Here is a 21,391-nt window from a genome sequence, read left to right as displayed (position 1 = left end):
CGGACAGCGCGGTGTATTACTGCGCCCTGCAGAGAGCACAGTGAGACAGCCACGTAGGAGAGCCGAACAAAAACCCTCCCTTCCCAGCTGCAGATAATGTTCTGCACATTGAGGTTGGAAGCGGAGCCCCTCGGGAGTTTTGCTGTTAAAAACACACATTCTGGCTGGGGTGTGGTGCTGTCAGATTAATACTTCCTAAATTCGCCAAAGCGCCTGCATTAAAACACTGGCTTCCATATGAGGAGAGATGAATAAAACCGGGACTTTTCACCTTGGAAAAGAGAAGACTAAGGGCGATATGATAGAGGTCTACACAATCATAGATACAGACTAATAGGCTACCCCTCTGATACTTGGTTCCCTGCTCTATAGATCTCCACTTTAACTGAGGCTGAGGGCAAAGGCAGCAGATGAAAGACGAAAATAATTTAAAATTATTCTTTCAGGAGTTCTGGCCGGGCGTTTCAAAGGACGGTGACGGAGTTGGGCTCCTCATCCCGTTACATTTTTTATGATAGCCCCAGACATTGATTGCTGATAAACATGTTCATGCCCCATCCCAACGATACATGGGTGCGTGAAGAAACTTCAACAGTCCCTATAGGATCAACATGATGCCTTCCACGTGTATGGGGGAAATTACTGTGAACGCAGCTGCATGGACTGCTGAAAAAGTATGAAGGTTTATTATAATCTGAAATCCTTCTAGCTACTCTTCCTTTTAATGTCTAGCGAGGGAGACAACAACGGTTGTAGAAGAAAAGGCCAAACAAAGGGAAATAATTATTTCAAGAATATAGTCTGAAACTTTGAAAGGAGACTTTAGCTGCTCGCACCGCTCCTTGGACAATTTCAGGTTTCATTCAATTAAAAAACAACCTCTGTAGCTATGTAACCCCCTTCCCAGTCACTACTTAGCGCCCCAACCTATTTATCCTCCTATTCCCCCTGGCAGAAGGAGAAATGTTATTTCACATATAAGAAAATTGAGGCACAGAACGATTTCCTGGCTTGTCCCAGAGCAAACTGGAAGTCGGTGAATTAAAGAGTTAAGAAGCGAACCCTCGTATCTTCAGTCCCCGAGCAGAAACCGACTTATTACAAACCCAGTTTTCTTCCCTGAACCACCCGCTTTTTCAGCTGCACACTCACCCGAACACAGCTTGTTTCCTGTGTCTGTTAAGAGGCCCCCAAACTTCTCCCTCTCCCACTCGGCGGGTTTCTGAGTAACCTTCCCCAGGCGCAGCCGCAATGGAGGTTAGGCGCTCCCTGAAGCGCAAAGCAGCTGCCCTCAGGACGTCACAACGTTTCAGCAGATTTCTTTGAGGAGGGGGACGATTGTGTTGGTTTGGTGTGACTCCTTCCATAGAACCCGCAAACAGAAATCCTAAACCATAGATTATAAAGCCAGAAGGGTCCACACTGATCACCTAGATCCGCCTCTCTCTTCTCTGCCTGAACGAGTGGTTCAGTTCCCTGCCTAGACTGTGTTACCCCCAGCAAGCCAGACAGCCCAAGAGGCCAGTCTCCTGCACCTTGCTTTCTCCCCAGAGGTGACGAGCAGTGTAATTGCCACAGTTACAAGTGACCAGGCAGCTGTTCTAAAACAGCAGATGTATTTCTAGGGTGAAAGCATTACAGGAAAAACAAACAAAAACACATTAGAACAAACAACCCACCCACATGCTAAAAGGCTTCTCACAAGCAGCCCCTGATTCCAGCCTAAATGTCAGTCCTTCTAAACCCACAACCACTGGGTTTTTTCAGATGGGTCATAACTGCCACAGTTCCAGAACAAATAATTTACTCTTTCCTTTATATAGCTTGGGCCTTTAATCTTACCTGCATGTAATGAGAACATAAGAACGGCCAGACTGGGTCAGAACAAAGGTGCTTCTAGCCCAGTGTCCTGTCTGCCAACAGTGGTCAATGCCCGGTGCCCCAAAGGGAATGAACAGAACAGGGAATCAGCAAGTGATCCATCCCCTGTGGCCTCATTCCCAGCTTCTGACCAACAGCGGGAGCCATCTCTGCCCAGCCTGGCGCATAGCTCATCAGACACAGGCCGACTCCTCAAGCTGGGCGTCTGCTGGGGAATTTTCATTCACCTCCCCTTAGATTTTTCCCGGGCAAACACTCGACTTTTTTTGTTCCCAAAGTCCTTTTTGGTCTGGCATTTTGTTCCATAGAGACCTTTGAACACTCGGTTCCCACATCACATCTCTCCCCTAGAGAGGTTACATACAACCCTCGTCCACAATAATTCGTGAAATTTGCATTTAATACATTGGACCCCCGAAGATACTTAAACTGAATTCAGTAATATTTTTCAAGGGTATTGAAAGAATTCACCATATCTGTCACAACACAGGCCATGGTACCTCCATGAATTAATTCCTGTCTGTTTAACAACGCATCTTTTGGGACGCGGGGGAATCCAACCATGATTGAAAAGTTGCAACACTTTGTAAATTGTTCCACTGGCTAATTGCCCTCAGTGTTGACAAATACGATTAAGGCGAGCTTCTGTCTCTCCGCCATCTAGCGGTGAGAAGTATAAATACTCATTGTAATGTGAAATCCTTCCAGACACTCGTATTTTCAGTTTTAAATCGGAAGTCAACAAAAGCAATTTAAAGCAATTCTTCCAAGAATTTTGGCAGGGAATCTCAAAGGAGGCTAAGGGAGTTAGGCACGAAAATCCCATTAAATTTCTCCTTTGAGAACCCCAGACTTCATTCCTACTAGATCTAGGTCTGCTAATGTGACCCCCCAGTTACAATCCTTGCCAACTCTGGCCACATAGCTATTCAGGGGACACCGTCATAGGGCCTAATCACATCAGCTACACTATCAGAGGCTCTTTCACCTGCACATCCACCAGTGTGATATATGCCATCATGTGCCAGCAATGCCCCTCTGCCATGTACATTGGCCAAATAGGACAGTCTCTATGTAAAAGAATAAGTGGACACAAATCAGACGTCAAGAATTATAACATTCAAAAACCAGCCGGAGAACACTTCGGTCTCTTTGGTCACTCGATTACAAACCTAAAAGTGGAAATTCTTCAACAAAAAAACTTCAAAAACAGACTCCAAGGAGAAACTGCTGAATTGGAATTAATTTACAAACTGGACACCATTCAATTAGGCTTGAATAGAGACTGGAGCGGATGTGTCATTACACAAAGTAAAACTATTTCCCCATGCTAATTTTCCCCCTTACTGTTACTCACACCTTCTTGTCAACTGTTGGAAATGGGCCATCCTGATTATCACTACAGAAGTTTTTTTTTTCTCCTGTTGATAATAGCTCAACTTAACTGATCACTTTGGTTATAGCGTGTATGGCAACACCTATTTTTTCATGTTCTCTCTGTGTATATATATATAGTCCTACTGTATTTTCCACTGCATGCATCTGATGAAGTAGGTTTTAGCCCAGGAACCTTACGCTCAAATAAATTTGTTAGTCTCTAAGGTGCCACAAGGGCTCCTCCTTTTTTTAAAAAAAACAGAATTGGAGTAACTCGAGATATTTATACTCACAATGCCAAAATGAGCTAGAGAAATAGGACGATCACCATAGAGGGAAAATGAAGCACAGAGCTCTTAAGAAACTTGTCCAAGGTCATGCAGAGAGTCTGTATCATAGCTGAAAACCAGGTCTCTAGCCAGTGTTCTAACCACAAACCCAACCTTCCCTCTCTAGCTCACTGTCAGCTACAGACCAACATGAACCCAGCGTGTTTCAAGTCCAGAACAACTCCCTCTTCCTTTGGGCTGGTTTCTGATGAACCTTCCCCACCTGCAGCTGCTTTCAGAGGCGTGAAGTTAATTTTCCTGTGAGCAGCAACGTCTGAGAACCTCAGATTCGGTCGCTAGAAGAGAAATCATGGAGGCATGTTTCCTTATCAGCATTTGGCTGTTTATTCACCTAGGTAAGGTGTCTAGGGCTCTTTGGAGCATCCTAACGAAACCAGGCACCCAGAGCTCACTTAACTCTAATTCTAAAACTTTTCCTAACCCAAACGCTAACTCTAAACCTTTACCCTAACCCTCAACTCTACCCCTCACCCTATCCTCAATTCACTGGTGTCGGGCGCCGAAACCCCTTAAACGCGTTTGAAGTGCCCTCCGAAAGTGCAACACCCGAAACTCTTTCCGTGTGCCGAGTGCAATGGAATTGATGCCATTCGGTTAATCTTTGTGTCGCAGGTGAGGTGCTGGGAGACTCGGTCCAGTCTAAGGACCCCCAAATGTCTGGAACAGAAGGAGGCTCTGTAACCATCAATTGCTCCTACACGACCAGCTACACCAGTTCCCTTTCTCTCTACTGGTACCGCCAGTATCCCAACCGAGCCCCACAGTACCTTCTGCAAAGAGGCGCCAAGGGAAACACGTATGATCATACTGCAGATTTCGCCCAAGAGAGATTTTCTTCCCAGGCTGATGACAGCTCCACCGTTCTAACCATAGCAGTCCTGGAGCCGACAGATACAGCGATGTATTACTGCGCCCTGCAGAGGGCACAGTGACAGAGCCACATAGCAGAGCTGTGCAAAAACCCTCCCTTTCCTTTCTGCAATAGGATTTAGACATATTGAGGATGGAAGCAGGGGCCCTTGACAGATTTGTTATACTGTGAAGAAACTCATCTTTTGGAGTACTTTTGGTGGTGTCAAAATATATCTTCCTATTCCTCCCAAAAGCAAACCCCTGTGCAAACATAAGAAGGGCCATACTGGGTCAGACCAATGGTCTGTTCCTAGCCCAGTATCCGACAGTGGCCAATGCCAGGTGCTCCAGAGGGAATGAACAGAACAGGTAATCATCAAGTGATCCATCCCCTGTTGCCCATTTCCAGCGTCTGACCAACAGGCTCCAGGGACAACAGACTCACCCATCCCCTGTTACTTTAGTTTTGCTGGGTAACATAAAAGAAAATAGAAAAGGAGTACTTGTGGCACCTTAGAGACTAACCAATTTATTAGAACATAAGCTTTCGTGAGCTACAGCTCACTTCCTCAGATGAATATCGTGGAAACTGCAGCAGGCTTTATATATACACAGAGAATATGAAACAATACCTCCTCCCACCCCACTGTCCTGCTGGTAATAGCTTATCTAAAGTGATCATCAGGTGGGCCATTTCCAGCACAAATCCAGGTTTTCTCACCCTCCACCCCCCCCCACAAATTCACTCTCCTGCTGGTGATAGCCCATCCAAAGTGACAACTCTTTACACAATGTGCATGACAATCAAGTTGGGCTATTTCCTGCACAAATCCAGGTTTTCTCACATCCCCCCCACCCCCATACACACACAAACTCACTCTCCTGCTGGTAATAGCTCATCCAAACTGACCACTCTTCAAGTTTAAATCCAAGTTAAACCAGAACATCTGGGGGAGGGGGGGGGGTAGGAAAAAACAAGAGGAAACAGGCTACCTTGCATAATGACTTAGCCACTCCCAGTCTCTATTTAAGCCTAAATTAATAGTATCCAATTTGCAAATGAATTCCAATTCAGCAGTTTCTCGCTGGAGTCTGGATTTGAAGTTTTTTTGTTTTAAGATAGCGACCTTCATGTCTGTGATTGCGTGACCAGAGAGATTGAAGTGTTCTCCGACTGGTTTATGAATGTTATAATTCTTGACATCTGATTTGTGTCCATTTATTCTTTTACATAGAGACTGTCCAGTTTGACCAATGTATATGGCAGAGGGGCATTGCTGGCACAATGTGCCAAAGAAAATGGAAAGAAAGAAAATGTACAAAGAAAATGTGTATGCTGTCGTGGTTTGTTAGAGTACTAGTGTTTCCTTGCACTACTTTTAAATAATAACCTAGATTAAAGCAATGCTGGTATGTATGTTGCAAGCAAACAGAGGTTTGATAATCGAAAACTATTTGGCAAAAAAGTATTTTAACCAGGAGGACACACACACGCACACGCACACACACACACAGAGAGAGAGAGAGAGAGAGAGAGAGAGAGAGATTAAAATAATTGTTCTAAAAATACGGCGAGGAAGTTCAAAGGAACCCAGGTGAATTGGGCACCTAATTCTTAAGTTCTCTTTGAACATTCCAGACTTCCTTGCTAAAAAAATCTTACTTATTTCTATGGGCTTCTTCTGAATGATATCCGAGCGCCTCAGATTATCCAGCCTCAGGACGCAGCCCCTGAGGGAAAGAAGGTCCTATTCCTGTCTTGTACAGGAAGGGAAGGGGAGCCACAGAAAAATATCAACTGGCTTGCCCAAGGTCAGAGAGGGGGTTTGTAGCAGAGCTGGGAATCGAAACCAGGTTTCCTGTATCCCAGCCCAGAGCCTTAGCCACCAACTCACTCTTCTTACCCCACTGTCACCCCTTTGTCAGCTGCAGACTGAGCACAACTCACGGCGTTTCCTGTGTCTGTTAAGAGTTTCCCCCCAAAACCCTCCCTCCTTCACCGTGCCGGTTTCTCATGAACCTCCCTCCCACCCAGTTAGCTGTAGCTGCGTGAAGAGCGGTGAAATTTAGATTCCTCTTAGCTGTGGTATCTGGAGCGTCCCACTTCGTCTCAATAGGAAAAAAATCATGGAGACGTTTTATATATTCAGCATTTGGCTATTTAATCACCTAGGTAAACAGGCTGGGGTTTCTGAGATAGTCGAAGGAAGTTAAAAGTCCTACTTACCCTTCAACCTTATCTGGAACCTGGCTCTCCCCCGACCCTTAAATCCTAAACCGAACCCGACATCGAAGGGCAGTGCTAAATACCTGCCTTTACTCTAGCCCTAACCTTATTTTCAACGCCATCGGGAGCATAAACCCCTTAGGATTCTTCGAAATGGCCAGTCTTACACCGCAACGCACCTCTGCGGGTCAGGTACAGGTGAACTGATGCCCTTAAATTCGATTGTTTTGTTGCAGGTGCTGCGCTGGGGGACTCGGTCCTGTCCAGGGAACCCCACCTCTCTGGAAGAGAAGGAGACGCTGTGACCCTCTCTTGTTCTTATGAGACCAGCTCTACCGGCTACGTCTATCTCTTCTGGTACCGCCAGTTTCCCAACCAGGCCCCGCAGTACATTCTCCGGAGAGGAGTGAAGCAGGCCAGAGGTCGGAGTGATACCGCAGATTTCGCCAAGAAGAGGTTTTCTTCCCAGGTTGATGACAGCTCCACAGTTCTGAGCATCGCAGCCCTGGAGCCGGCAGACACGGCGCTGTATCTCTGCGCCCTGGATGTGGCACGGTGACAGAGCCACATAGGAGAGCCGCACAAAAACCCTCCCACCCGTGCTGCACTAGATTTTCAGAGATTAATCCTGTTTGCAGATCTCCGGAGGGGACTCCTTCCACTCTGTACAACCGCATATTTTGGGATGACGAGGGGACCTCAATTTATTTGTTCTAGCTCCCTCCAAGAGTTAAGTATTTAAAGAGCTACATTCAACTGTCACGCCTGGAGAATGTAAAGGGCACGAGCTTAAATCATGAATCATCTTAGACATTTTCCTCCACAGTTCTCCAGCGGGCTTCTCCGTGTGTAGTGTGGGACCAAAAAAAAAAAAAAAAAAAAAAGCTCATTTGTACTAAACTGTGGAGTGCAAATGTGAGGATAAAAACCCAGATAAAAATTAGGATGAAAATGAGTGGGTCAAATATGAAGAAAATACTGTTTAAAATCCCATTTGTGGAAAAAATGTGGGTGAAATATTTTTAAAAATTAGGTGAAAATACGTATGTTGGCCAGTATCAGAGGGGTAGCCATGTTAGTCTGTATGCACAAAAACAACCAAAGTTTATGCCCAAATAAATCGGTTAGTCTTTAAGGCGCTACCGGACTCCTCGCTGTTTTTCCATATGTTGGGCTGCGCCTGATGGGGGGAAGCTTCAGCGCACCACGCCGCCAAAGGGACCTGAGTATTCAAAGGGAAGAAACACTCATAGGATGGGCTGATTGGTTCGGTAACTGACATGCCTTTGTATTACTGTTTTTTAAAAAGCACAATTCCCAGCCGGTAACAGCGATGCTTCCTAGGAGTGGGGTGTGGCGAACTAATGGCAAAGCAGCGCCATGTGCTTGTGAATGGAATAAATACGTGTTGCGAGTCGAAACCCCTTTCACTGTTCTACAGAATTTGAATGTTCTCCCATTGCAGCCGGAATGCCAATAAAGGCTGTGGAAGAAACACACTAATAATTTAAAACAATTCCTCCCACGAATCTCTCCTGGGATTTTCATGAAAGCCGGGGAGAGTTAGGAGGCGTGTTAGGAGCCCGACTAAATCCCAGTCTATATTATTAGTCAATACTACATGATCCCCATCACTTTAATATCTGTGTGATTGAAAAGGATTTATCCCCAGAATCCCTAAGGATTTATCCTCAGGCAGAGAAATATTATCACTCCTCTGTACAGGAGGCCGGGGTATTTCCGGTTTGCAGCAAGAAGTCGTGTTTACAGATAGAAAAACGGAGGCAAAGAGAAGTTAACTAGTTTGCACCGGGTCACACCGGGAGTCTGTCACAAAACTGAGAACAGAAGCCAGGCAGGTATCCTGAGTCCCAGAACAGATCCTTACCCACAAATCAATCCTTCTTCACTCAATCTTCGTACGATGTCAACTGCAGAGTAATAGGGAGCCAGTGGTGTTTCCGGGGTCAGGTCAGTTTCCCAAACTCCTCCCTCTTCCTTTAGGCTTGTTTCTGATTAACCTGGCCCCCTTGTAGCTGCTTTCAGAGACCAGAAGCTTAAAAGCCTCTTCGAAGCAACAGCTGAAAGAGTCAAACTTGGTCGCTATAGGAGACATCATGGACAAGTGTTTGATTCTCAGTATTTGGATATTTAATCACCTAGGTAAAGGGGCTGGTTTTCAAAGGCGCCTAACAAATTTGTATGCACGTCTCCTACCTAACCTAAACCTATCCCCAAACAATTTCTCTAACTCTCACTTAACTCTAACCTACTCTATTACTTTAAATCTTCTGGTGTAAGGCACCTAAGTCCTTCAGTCTTGTTTGAAATGCCAAACCTTACATTGCAATGCACCTAGAGCCAGTTCTATGGGTCAAGTGCAGTTGAAATGTTGCCCTTGAATTTGACTGACTTTCTGCAGGTGCTGCTCTGGGTGACTCGGTCCAGTCCACGGAGCCTGAAGTTTCTAGATCAGAAGGAGACACTCTGTCACTCAGGTTTCAGAGTAACAGCCGTGTTAGTCTGTATTCGCAAAAAGAAAAGGAGGACTCGTGGCACCTTAGAGACTAACTGCATCCGATGAAGTGAGCTGTAGCTCACGGAAGCTTATGCTCAAATAAATTGGTTAGTCTCTAAGGTGCCACAAGTACTCAGTACACACTCAGCTGTTCTTATGATACCAGCTCTGGTAATGTCTATCTCTACTGGTACCGGCAGTATCCGCACCGAGCCCCGCAGCACATTCTCTGGAGAGGAGCGAAGTCCTACAAAGATCTCAGTGATACCGCAAGTTTCGCCCAGGGGAGGTTTTCTTCCCAGGCCGATGACAGCTCCACAGTTCTGAACATCGCAGCCCTGGAGCTGGCAGACACAGCGGTGTATCTCTGCGCCCTGCAGCGGGCACAGTGACAGAGCCTCACAGCAGAGCTGTACAAAACCCTCCCTTCCCTTGCTGGAAACAGACGTTAAGCGCACCGAGGCTGGAATCTACGTCCTGCAGGGGGCTTGAAAGCGCTGTTAAAACATACTGAATGTTGGTTTCAGGATACTCCCTGCAAACCTTTAAATCCTTATTCAAACAGCTCCATTAAAACATCCCCCGGCCTTGCAGAATACACAGTGCATGGGCTTTGTCAGGCAGGAACCATCGTAGGAATATTTTCTCATTATAAACTGGGGCCAGTTTATGAGAAATCCTAATTGTGAAAACCTCCCTTAATTGACATATGTGAGATAACACTATGGCAGTAAAAAACTATCCTATTTGTGGTTGGGTAAAGCATTGTTTAGCTACCGGTTTCCAATGGACCAGAGTCCAATCTGTATCCGAACATCAAATAAAATTATATTTGTGTGTGATTAGTTAGAAAACTTGTATGAGTTTAAAAACATGAGTACAGTCAGGGTCTCTTTGCATGTTGTGGAAAATCAGTAGGCGAGCAGTGGTACCTACTGTCGGGAAATATGAATACATTTTATCATTGGAAATCTATCCATGACATTTAGATTCCTCTTCGCAGAAGCGGCAGGGGAGGGTGTCAGACCGGGTCCCGTCTAGGGGAAGCCATCGAGATGTGTTTTCTTCTAACTCTTTGGGTATTTACTCGTCTAGGTGATTACACGGGGGGTTTCGAAGAAGTTTGAGAGCTTATAAGGCTCCGAAATTCCATGGAACATTAACCCCAACTCTAACCCTAAACCGAATGGTATCCCTAAGCCAAACCCTCACATTGATCCTACGTATAACCCTCACCGTCACCCTGATTCAATTCCTGTTGAGCACCTAAATCTTTTAGAGTTCTTTGTGAGCTGCGTCCATGGGCGCAACTGAGAGGACGTCCTGGAAGGTGATTGTTTTGTTCCAGGTGCTGTGCCGGGTGACTGGGTGGAGTCCAAAGAACCCCAAGTCTCTGGACTAGAAGGAGACTCTGTGACCTTCCGCTGTTCTTATCATAACAACTATACCGCTTCTGTCTATCTGAATTGGTGCCGTGTGTATCCGAATCAAGCACTGTAGTGCATTCTGGTGACAGGAGCGAAGCGAGCTCAAGGTTTCGGTGGTACTGTAGATTTCGCCCAGGAGAGGTTTTCTTCCCAGGTGGATGACAGCTCCACAGTTCTGAACATCAGAGCCCTGCAGCTGGCAGACACAGCGGTGCATTACTGCACCCTGCAGAGAGCACAGAGACAGAGCCACACAGGAGACCTGCACAAAACCCTAACCCTTCCCTACAGCGCTGGAGGTTGCAGACATTGAAGCTGCCCAGCAGCGCTCCTGAGGAGAGTGATCACTAAAAACAGAGATTTTGGCGTGATTAAGTTGTTAAAGCAGCTCCATTAAAACGACACCCCTAGAGAAACACAGAATTGTAGGACTGGGATGCCCTGTGTTATTTTCTAGACCATCCCTGACAGTTGTTTGCCTAACCTCCCTTAAAAACCTCCAATGCGGGAGATTCCACAACCTCCCCAGGCAATTTATTCCAGTGCTTAATGACCCTGACAGGGACTTTTCCCTTAATGTTGAACCTAAACTGCAATCTTGCTGCAAATTAAGCCAGTTGCTTTCTTGTCCTATCCTCAGAGGATCATAGGAACGATTTTGCACCTTCCTCCTTACAGCAGCCTGTTTAGTACTTGAAAACTGTTCTCATGTCTCCCCTAGGTCTTCTCTTCTCCTGAGTAAACAAACCCAAATTTTTCAATCTTGACTCATAGGTCATGTTTTCTAGACCTTTAATCATTTTTGTTGTTCTTCTCTGGACTTTCTTCAAATTGTCCACATCCTTCCTGAAATGTGGTGCCCAGAACTGGACACAATACTCCAGTTGAGGCCTTGTTTTTTTTGCAACAGTATTACACTCTTGACTCATAGCTTTAGTCTGTGATCCATTGTGACCCATAGGTCCCTTTCTACAGACCTCCTTTGTCAAGGCTGATTCCCCACTCTGGCACTTTGAGTGCAGAAGATGGGGGCCTGCAAATACCTTAAAATACTTGCTACTCCAGGCTTGTTTTAAACTCCCAAGGTTACAGATCCCCTGACTGTGGGTCTAATCGCTGCCACCACCCAAATGCAGAAACCCCTTGAGAGCCCCGGAAGGCACACTTGGGAATTCCTTCCTGTGGGGTACCCTCAAGCTCTTTCAACCCTCCTCCGGGGAAGAGCCAATGAAAGAAAAGAGAAAAAGAAATCAGCTGTTGCCACCAGCTGAACCTGGAACCCTTTGTTCCTCTTAGTAGCTAACTGAATAACATGTGCACAGACCTCTTCACCTCCTAAGACACAGCAATCCTATCATGTTCTTAAAAAGGGTAATTTTTATTTTAAAAAAGGAAAGAAAACGCATGTGGAAAATCAGGCTGTTGCTAGATATCAGAAGAGATACTGAAGAGGATTAAACACGAGGAATGGCTTCCCTGGGGTCCAGCTTAAAGGTTACAAAAGAAAACAAAAGCACCTGTGTTTAGCACAGGGGAATCCACAAGCTCAAAATAAAGAGATGAACATGATCATGTCTAACTAAACATTTCCTGTCCTACTTACATATCTGAAGTTCCAAATGAGTAATTCTAGGTATGAATGCTGAGGAATTTTCATACCGGGTCCAAGCTTCTTACAGCATAGCTGCTGGCTCTGGCTCTCCAGCAGAGAGAACAAAAACAAACAGACCACAGAGGGAATTTTTTTTTCCAATATGAAAGTTTCTAGTCTGCCCATTGGCTTTTTTGGCCAGGTGCCAACTCACTTCCTCTTACCTAAGCATTTCAGTGAGACTTCTTAACCCTTGAAAGGTAAGGCAAGTAGAATACCACTACTAAGAAGGACTTTTATAGCTAACTGACTGGCTAGGTGTCCATAAAAGGGTGCTCCTCCACACCTGTCATTTACCATTTTACTTATGCTGTCACTTCGCAATTTGTATGTGTGCAACCGATTATTCCTTCCTCAGTGGAGTACTTTGCATTTGTCCTTATTGAATTTCATCCTATTTACTTCAGACCATTTCTCCAGTTTGCCCAGATCGTTTTGAATTTGAATCTTATTCTCCAAAGCATTCGCAACCCCTCCCAGCTTGGTATCTTCGGCAAACTTTATAAGCGTACTCTGTATGTCAGTGCTCTTCCTAGCAAGGCCCTCAAAGCCAGTGGTGGCTACCATCTACCCTAAGTGCGGCTCCCTAAGTTCCCTGTAGGAGAGAGGGCCCCTCTCCCCCGGAACTCCCTGCTGCCTGCCAGCAGGGGGAGAGAGAGACCCTGTCCCTGGAACTAGCTGCAGATGGCAGGGAAAGGGCTGGGGGGAATCCTCCGGCCCCAGTCCCAGGGCAGCCTGCCTGCACCCCAAACTCCTCACCCCTGGCTCCACCCCAAAGCATGCACCCCCAACCAGATCCCATCACCCCCTCATCCCAACCCTCTGCCCCAGCCCTGAGCCCCTCTGCACCCTGAACCTCTCATCCTTGGCCCCACACCTCAGCCCTCACCCCAGCATCCCACACAATGGCTCTCAGATTGAACGCTTTTTTTTCCAAAGTGCTCCCCACTTCAAAAATAGTGATGAGCGCTAAACTATGTCATTATCTAATTCATCGATGAAGACATTGAGAAGAACCAGACCCAGAACTGATCCCTGCAGGACCCCACTTGTTGTGCCTTTCCAGCCTGACTGTGAACCACTGATAACTACTCTCTGGGAACAATTTTCCAACCAGTTACGCACCCACCTTGTAGTAGCTCCATCTATGCTCCATTGCTTTCCTTTGTTAACAAGAAGGTCTTGCAAGACAGTAGACAAAGCCTTACTAAAGTCAAGATATACAAGGTCTACCATTTCCCCCCATCCACAATACTTCTATTCCCGTTAAAGAAAGCTGTTAGGCTAGACAAGTAATCAGTTTAAAACAGCTTCCAAAGGCCATATAGGGGTTTGATGAGTTAAAACAAACAGACAAATTTTGTACTAAAAGGTGACTAAAAAGTTATATCAATTTATACAGATTAAAATATTATAAACTACCAATTTCTGGGAATGTGTGGACACGCTGTTTAATATTAAGAAAAAAATGCCATTCTGTATTAGGGCTGTGATTTACAGAGCTGCCTATTGGATTTGGGCAGCCAGATCCCATTAATTTTAAGACATCTGCATCTCGCGGGCAGCTTCGAAAATCTCCTCTTGAGGCTTTCTAAAAATGAATGAGAAAAAATACAGACCCATAGAGAGACAAATAATTATATATTGCAGAACAGGGAGGGATAGATAGATAGATAGATAGATAGATAGATAGATAGATAGATAGATAGATAGATAGATAGATAGATAGATAGATAGATAGATAGGGTGTATGGGCATAGATCACATCTATTGGAAAACCCTCTGAGATCCTCAGTGGACAGCAGACACAGCGGTGCTAATTTTTATAGTTCATTTGCATCTACTGTTATTGGCAGGACTAAGTACCGAGGTGAACAGTGTCACCCAAAGACAAGGACAGCTGATGGGGGTACAGAGTGACTCTGTCACACTGCACTGTACTTTCTCGACTGAAGATGCAGGTTATGACACATACTGGCACGAACAGGACAGCAGCGGCCAGACGAAGTACTTCTTCCGAAGATCTGCCGGAAGCGAGCACAACGGGGCTGGGAGCCGGTTCTCATTGGACTTCAGGGAACCCGAAACATACGTGGGTCTGAGAATTGCAGAGTTAGAACTGACCGATTCGGCGATGTATTTCTGTGCTATAGATGAGAGCGCCTTAGGTTACCACTGAAGGTGGGTTAACAGAGGCACCTTTACAAAAATCCAGTGATCAGTTTTCTCTTGACTCGGAGACAAAACTGGCGCAGTTAGAAATCAGCAGAAAGAGACACAACAAGCCACAAGCAGGGGTTTGAATCAAACGGTGCAGGGTGTGACGGAAACCGCACGGGCACTAACTGTGTGGAAATGTCACCCTTTTCCAGGAACCGTCCCCCCACCTCTCCCAAAATACCCAGAACCTCATGAGCCAGATGTCAGTACCTGTCACACCACAATTCCCATGAATAGCTCCGTCTGCTTTTGGGGCCAGACCCCAGCAGGTGGGAATCAGACCTCGCTCCAGTAGCGTAAACGGGCCAAAGTCTCAGCTGGTGTAAATAAAGGTTGCTCCATTGGGTTCAATGGGCCAGACCCTAACTGGCACAAATCAGCTGTCTCTCCATTGGCGTCAATGGCCCAGATCCCCAGGTCCTGAGTCAACGGGCTTAATTTTGCTTTACGCTGGAGAAAGTACCCTGAGTACAATTTTTCTCTGGGCTTTGAGCAGGGAGGGCCCTGCCCAGATCTGTGGCAATGGGATCCTTGTGCATTCCTGTGTGTGCGTGTTTTAGCCTTTGAAAAAAGTAAAAAGCCGCTCGACCTTGTGATTCTTGCTGCGCTCTTGTCTCCGAAGATGAGACAGAGCTAAGTTGCTCCTACCGAGCTGCGAAAGAGATCTGGAGGTTAGAAAAGTGCCACGTGACAGGAACCAGCTAAAGCCACAGCGGGTGGGGTAAACGCTACTGGAGGGTATTAGTTCTGTTCCATGGTGAGGGAAACAGGCTGCAAGGGGGGTCTATAGGAGAGGACTAAATGGTCTTGCCACAGATTTAATTTCTCTGGTTTGAGTCTGTGAGAGAAACTTCACCATAAGAGGGTACTCTATCCAGGTTCCTCTATCGCACCCATCACTGTGGTGGCTGAAGCCCCTGAAGGTCTGGGAACAATACATTTAACCATGAATGCCCCAGAACTCTTGATTTGGACGGCAACAGCGTTCCTCTCTTGGAGTAAGTGTCCGCTAAAAGGGGAAACAAACGTTAGACCTTCTGTTACCTATTGGGTTTGAGCAGGGGGTGGAATTAGAATCCAAGGTTCCTGGGCTCTGCTCACAGCTCGGGGAGGAGAGCAGGGGTCTAGCGTAGAGGTGGGCAAACTACGGCCCGCGGGACCATGCTGCCCGGCCCTTGAGCTCCCGGCTGGGAGGCTAGCCCCCGGCCCCTCCCCCGAGGTCCTAAAAGGCCTCTGTTCTCCTCACATGAGAGTGGCTGTCGATGTGCAATAGTTTTACATGCTTAATTAGGGAGAACTTTTTCTGTTTCCTTCCCTGCAGGTTTCAGCCAGGGACAAGGCAGTGTCACGCAAACACAAGGGCAGCTGGAAAAGTTGGGGGGTCAGACTGTCACCCTGGAGTGTACTTTCTCCACTGCAAGCCAGTATTACTACTTATTTTGGTACAGACAGCAGCGATCAGGAACAATGGATTTCCTCTTCCGAATAGATCACAGTAACGCTGAAAAGAATGGAGCCGGGAGACGGTTTTCTGCACAATTCAGCAAAGCCTCAAAATTCTTCAGTTTAACCATTAAAGAGCTAGAGCCGATGGACACGGCGATGTATTTCTGTGCTCTCGTGGAAGACACTGTGAGGCGTTTAATAGGGAGACCTGTACAAAAACCCACCCCCTTGGCTTTCCTATCATGAGAAACACAACTGTAGAGTAGTATCCCCAGGCCACAGACAGATGGTTAAACCAGATGATGGGGCTGGTATAAACCACAAGGCCTGACACCTATGAAGACTTATGGGCCTCATTCACCATTTTATTACCTCAGATTAATGTCAGTTTACCCACAGTGGGTCTGCTCCCAGCTGCGGTGAATCACTGTGGGTCAAATGGAGTCAGCTGGGCCAGGTCCACCACAGGTATCAATCAGCTGTAGTTCCATTCCCCAGCATGGGGCCATTGGGATAGATACACAAAGGCACAACACACAGAAGCACGCAGACACACACGCACGTGCAAACACAAACATAGAGACAGACAGAAAGACACCCACACCCACAAAACCAGCACACACAACACAGAGCTTTTAAGTCTTCCACGATGTCTTTAATTCAGTTCTCACCAAGTAGCAACAAGAAGGACAATAAAAAGGAAAATGAATAAGAAAAAATGACAGAAAGTCAGAAACCGATCTTGCAGGAAGTTCAGTGGGAGGAATTTGTCCCAGGAGTTCTCACTGGCGCTTCAGTTGCAAAACACAGCACGTTTCCTGTGTCTGTTACGCATTTCCCGAAGCCCTCCCTCTTCTGCTCGGCTGGTCTCGCATTAACCTCTCCGAGTCCTTGTTCCGAAAAGTTGCCTTTAAGATTCTTCACAGAGACCTCTCAGCTTGTCCGGCTGCCGCTGTCTGAGGCACCATGGAGACACCTTTCATTCTCAGCCTTTGCGCCTTTAACCAAGTAGGTAACCGGGTGCTGTTTTTTGGAAGAAGTTTCATGGAATCAGGATCCCAACTCCCGTTCTACCCAGAACCCGAACCTTGATCCCAACCCAGCTCCTCACTCCCCGGCTATCCTTAACCTTAATTTTTATGCTAACCTTAATTTGTTTGAAATTAGGTAGATAAATCCCTCGGGCTTTTTTAAATGTCACAGCCTAGACCTGCCAATGCACCTGGCTGTCCTTAAACGTGAGTGTTTTGTTGCAGATGCGGTGCTGGGTGACTCGGTCCGGTCCAATGAACCCTTGGTGTCCAGGTCAGAAGGAGACACCGTGACCCTCAGCTGTTCTTATGAAACCAGCTACCCTGCTGGTGTCTGTCTCTACTGGTTCCGTCAGTATCGGAACCGAGCCCCGCAGTACTTCCTCCTGAGAGGAGCAAAAGGGAAGAGTAGCTGCCATACCGCAGGTTTCACCCAGGAGAGGTTTTCTTCCCAGGCCGATAACAGCTCCACAGTTCTGAACATCGCAGCCCTGGAGCCGGCAGACACGGCGGTGTATCTCTGCGCCCTGAGCCTGGCCCAGTGACAGAGCCACCCAGCAGAACTGTGCAAACCCTGCTCCTCCCGCCCAGCCCTGCTACAGGGGAAGGTACAGACATTAAAAGGGGCAGCAGCGGCTTGAAACAGACGGAGTCCTGACGCTGCTTAACGATACAGCTCCCCTTGTCAGTTACCGGTTTATTTAAAGAGCTAATTTAAACATCACCCTTGGCTATGGGCATGATCTTTAATTAGGAAACTATTAATGCCGCTTTTCTTAGCTTACGAGACGACCTGTATCGATGTAGTGTGGAGGAAAACTCATTTACAGTAAAGTAAGTGTTAAAGGTGAGTACAAATGTAGATGAAGTGAACTATTGTTGAAAATACTAATTGAGATTAAATGCGAATGAAAAAAATCCCTTTTCACATGGACAATATACTGGTAAATTGCTCATTTATGGTGAAATGGGGGTAAAACACGCGAGTTAAAATACGGGGGAAATAGTTAGAAATACCCGGTTTTGAGTGGTGGGGTAAAGCTGCAGGTACCAACTCTCCCAGAGTCACATCAATAGAATCATAGAATCATAGAATATCAGGGTTGGAAGGGACCCCAGAAGGTCATCTAGTCCAACCCCCTGCTCAAAGCAGGACCAATTCCCAGTTAAATACTCCTGTTGTCGAGACATTTGCATTTTGAGTTGATTTGTTCGGGAACTATGTAATTGCAAGACACTTTCCCCAAGAATATGTGTTGAGAGCCGAGAAGGGTAACGTGACAAAGCACCGCCATCAGCTGCTGGGAAACATAAGCTCAGGTTGTCACTGGAAACCCTTCCATGCTCTATAGATTTTCCCTTTAACTCGGGCTGTCGGCAAAGGCAGCAGAGGAAAGACGAAAATAATTTAAAACAATTATTTCAGGAGTTCTGGCCGGGCGTTTCAAAGGAGGTCAACAGAGTTGGGCAACTCATCCCGCTACATTTTTCTTGTGATAACCCCGGACATTATTGCTGGTAAACATATTCATGCCCCATCCCAATGATACCCTGGTGCGTCAAGAAATCTGAACAGTTGCTATATGAGTTAGAAGAAGCCCCTCTCTTTTATACAGCTGGGGAAACTGAGGCATATAGGATTTCCCATCGTCACACACAGAGTCTGTGGCACAGCAGGTCTCTGAGTCCCAGAACAGACCCTTGTCCACAAACTCATCCCTCTCCCCTTAACAACACTAAAATATCAGCTGCAGGCTGACTTGTACCCACTGTGTTTCCTGGAGCTCCTCCCTCTTCCTCTCCGCTGGTTTCTAATGAATTTTACACAGTTGTAGCTGCCCTTAGACTCCCAGTTCCCATTGCACCATTCACCCTTATTCTTGACTGTAACCAAAACGCGAATGCTACAACCTGACCCTCACCATAACCCTAAACCCTTATTCACACCCTCTCCTTAATCCTAACGTTAAACCCCCATCCCTTCTCCTGCTCATGGGGTTAATGCCTATGGAGTTAGGCGCCTAAATCCCTTAGACTTATTTGAAATTCCCTGAAACTGCAATGCAGGTGGAATCAACTCCAAATCCCAACTACAGGTTAAATGTTGCCCTTGAATGTGTTTGTCTTGTTGCAGGTGATGCGCCCGGAGACTCGGCTCAAGCCAAGGAATCCGAAGTGTCTGTATCAGCTGGCGAATCTGTGACACTCAGCGGTTCTTACACTTCCAGCGATACCTATGTCTATCTCCATTGGTACCGACAGCATCCGAGCATCAAGCCCCGCAGTCCATTCTCTATAGAGGAGCGAAGTCCTAGAGTGGCCGCAGCCAAACCGCTGAACGTCACGGCCCTGGAGCCGGCGGACAGAGCCCTGTATTACTGCGCCCTGCACTGGGCACGGTGACACAGCCGCATGGGGGAGCCGTACAAAAACCCTCCCTTCCCAGCGGCAGGTGATGTTAGGCACCTCATAGGCATTTCTTTTCAGGAATGCACAGGATTAAAACATGCCTTCCAGGGATATGGTGAAAAGGGCTGTGAACGCAGCTGCATTTACTCTGTAGGATTAGGATTTTATAATTGTACTATGAGAATTAATGTATGATTTGATCTGATTTTGCCAGTTACTCTTTTTAAATAACAGAAAGAAATGACCCTTTGGGACTATGGCATTTTGTTTCCCATATGCATTACAAATTGGGCCCTTTTAGTTTTTTGTTTTAAGGTTTAGTTAGTAAAAAACAAAATCCTGTAGTGTGTCTATGTTAAGTAAATTAGAAAAAACGTTAAAAGTCTGGGCCTCAATGTAAATTGTTTTGATTATAAAATTTAGCAAGGTTTAATTTACAATGTCTTTTCGCTTGATATAAAATACTGCTGTTTGTATTCTCAAAGGTGTCTGTAAAAAAACTGTTTGTGTAAATAAAAGTGCATGCATCAGGAGAAAAAAAAGTTGTAAAGGTCATTGCCAAAGCCAAATGGTCAAGAAAAGAAAAGTACAAAAATTTAACAAACTTATCAATGCCAAAAAAAAAAAAATCAATGCACATCCATAACTGAGGAAAGGCAAATTAATGACCCTAAGGTGAGGGCTGACACCCCTAAAAATAAAACAATTAATTAAATTTAAAAACAAAACAAAATGGCCCCCTCAAAGGTGCGTTAAAATGTTAACACCAAAACATAACACCAATTAAAAAGTAACCGATCACAAACTAACACAGCAAAATCCATAAACTTCAACCAAAAAATCAAAACGAAACTATAAAAATAGGGTACTTTGCCATAAAACTTTGGGTTCGTCTTGCCACTACTACAAAAGCATCAATTCGCAACCAACAAAGCCCGGCTCCCCTCTGCAACCAATCTGGTTGGCCACTAAATTAATCCAAACTCTAAACTGGTAACTATAAACATCAACTGGCAAAACTATGTGCATGGTGAGTGTGTGTAACTAAAAAGCATATGCTAACTGCTGTATTCTCAATAAATGCGGCATTTTGCCTTCTCCCCTATTCAAAATCTCGTGTGCTTTGTATAGCATAACAACTGTAGAATATGAAAACTTATTGTCATTTGGAATCCCTGTTCTTTCTCTTCCTTTTAATTTCAAGCGAGGGGGACAACAATGGCTGTAGAAGAACAGGCCAAACAAAGGAAAATTATTTAAGGAATGTTGTCCAAAACATTCAGAAGATACTAAGAGAATTAGATGTCTAGCTCTCCTTTCTCCTTGGAAAAATCTCAGATTTAATTAAACTGAAAAAAAATTGATGTCGTTATATGACCCCTCCCCAGTAACTACTGAGCACCGCAAGATTTTATCCTCATAATCCCCCTAGGAGGTGGAAAAATATTACAATCGCCATTTTACATGTGGGGAAACTGAGGCACAGAACCATTAACTAGCTTGTCCCAAGGCAAACAGGGAGTCGGTGGCAGAGGTGGGAACAGAAGCCAGGTGTCCTCAGTCCCGGACCAGAAACTGACTTCCAAAGCCTCCTTCTTCCCTGAATCACCCCGCGATTTCAACTGCAGACTAACCTAAACAGGGCTTGTTTCATTTGTCTGTTATGAGCCCCTCCTCACCCCCCAAACTCCTCCTTCTCCCACTCGGCGGGTTTCTGATTACCCTTCCCCATTCGGAGCTACCTTCAGGTGACATGAAGGCTAGATTCATTCTGTCGCAAGAGCAATATCTGGGAGGTAGAAATTTGGTGGCTGTATAGAAGGAGACACCATGGAGACCTGGCTTCAGAGTAGCAGCCGTGTTAGTCTTTATTCGCAAAAAGAAAAGGAGGACTTGTGGCACCTTAGAGACTAACAAATTTATCTGAGCATAAGCTACAGTGAGCTACATCTTACTTCATCAGAATGCATCCGATGAAGTGAGCGTAGCTCAGGAAAGCTCA

The 21,391-nt window shown here is 45.8% G+C and overlaps 1 gene segment (V, D, J or C); it reads left to right on the top strand.

The window, feature by feature from the left end:
* The first annotated feature begins 569 nt into the window (after positions 1-569).
* On the top strand, positions 570-4,540 carry LOC311529956 (T-cell receptor alpha chain V region RL-5-like). The segment is given in 2 exons: positions 570-573; positions 4,221-4,540.
* Positions 4,541-21,391: the final 16,851 nt, after the last annotated feature.

The sequence above is a fragment of the Lepidochelys olivacea genome (genome assembly GCF_965140295.1).
Source record: "Lepidochelys olivacea isolate rLepOli2 genome assembly, chromosome: 13".
Classification (NCBI taxonomy): Eukaryota; Metazoa; Chordata; order Testudines; family Cheloniidae; genus Lepidochelys; species Lepidochelys olivacea.
The sequence above is the reverse complement of the archived record's forward strand: the minus strand, read 5'-3'. Positions and strand labels throughout refer to the sequence as shown.